This window comes from Cynocephalus volans, chromosome 5 (genome assembly GCF_027409185.1).
Source record: "Cynocephalus volans isolate mCynVol1 chromosome 5, mCynVol1.pri, whole genome shotgun sequence".
NCBI lineage: Eukaryota > Metazoa > Chordata > Mammalia > Dermoptera > Cynocephalidae > Cynocephalus > Cynocephalus volans.
Window position 1 is genome coordinate 115,475,442 of NC_084464.1, and position 1,735 is coordinate 115,477,176.

Sequence of the window (1,735 nt, forward strand, 5' to 3'; positions counted from 1 at the left end):
TTTTGCTGTTAAAATATATACCTGTAGGTCATGAGTAAAATTTTAAAACTCTCTAAAATAATTTTATTTTTATATTTTTTAATTTAATATTATTATTTTTTACATTCTATGATGTTGCAGAGCAGGTGGAAGGGAGTGAGAGAGAGGAAAGGGAAGGGAATGAGATGGAAGGAGGAAGGAGAAAGGGTGGGATTGAGGCCTGTGGCACCCCCCTCATTCCCACAGTGGAGACCAGGGTGCTTCTAGCAGTGGCCTAGTCATTGCTGGGCTGGGTGCATAGGTCAGGGTATGGCAAAAGCCCTCGCCCCCCACCACTCCAGCTAAGGAACCCAGGGCCCATCTTGCTGCAGTTTGGTGGTCATCATTGGGCTGGTTGCACGTGTCCAGGGGGTGTGTCTGAGGCCCTCGTCCCCCCACTGCCTGGCTCAGGAGAGCCTGAGGCACTTCCTGCAGCAGCTCAGTGCTTGGTGGTCGTTTCTGGGCTGGTTGCATGTGTCAGGGGGACTCTTGGCGCCCACCCTCAGGACTGGTTGTGGGTGTCAGAGGGCATGGCTGAGGCCCCCAGCCCTCTCAGTTTTCTGTCTTGGTAGCCCAGGGGACTTCAGTCTTCCTAGATGTTATAGGTATTCTTTGGTGAAATGAGACCTTTACTAGTTAATATCAAACTTTGTCATTGTTTGTAGGTACTTTGATTTTTCTTTCAGTTCTGTGTTGGATTATTTGCTATTTCCACCACTTAAACTCTGTGCTGGAACTAATTTGTTGTCCTTTGCTTACTTCTAAATGGGGGAACTTCCTGTGGGGGCCAGTACTTGAGCTCTGTGGTTGAGCTAAATTGCTGCTTTGCTGCTGATTCCCTGGGGAAGGCTTCTTGAGGAGCTCAGGTTTTCATGGTTGACTTTATTGGTACTTCCAGTCTCCTGAGATCTGGTACACCTGTGTTGTGTAAAAACTCTGGTCTGGGCCTGAGTCTTTTCATCAAACTGCATCCCATGCAATTCTATATTCCTGACCAGTCTCCTCTGAATGGTCCTACACTGATTGGGAGGCAGATCAACTGTCTTTGCTGTGCCCCAGTATTCCCCCCGTGGACCCGTCTCCCCCACCACCCATGCTACAAACACTTCCCATGGGACAGGTCCTACACAGGTCCCTCGCAATGACTCACTGGCCTCTGAATGGCTCCTTTTTTTTCCCAGTTGTTATAGCTCCTCACTTTCATGTGGGTCCACGGGAGCCTATTAGTGGTCTTGCTGGCCTGGGGGCCACCAAGACCCTCTTCTCCCCTGCTGCCTCCAAGCAACTCCATCCAAAGGGCACAGCAGTAGCTTTTGCCAGCTCCTGTTCCATGTGCTCAGCAGCTCCAGCCTGGACATGGCCAGGGCTCGAAACAGTCAATGTAGTTTTTTCTTTCTCTCATTGTGGCTTCTCCTGCCTTCATGCACTCTGTAGGTCTCTCCTCCTCTTCCCCTGAGCTCTAATGGCCCCAGCTTGGTTGTCATTGCTTTTTTATAGTTGTAAATTGGTTGATTTGTGGGAGAAAATGATGCTTGACTGGAAGCCCCTCTAAGATAATTATGGAAAAAAAATTTTATTTTTTTCTCCAACTCCCTACTTTATAAAATTGGAGAAGGTTTCCTAAAGAAAGTAGAATTTGAAGAGTTTTATATAATGGCTTTAAAATGAGTCACTTTTAGTTTCACTAGAACTGTTTTGCCTACCTATCACCATGATT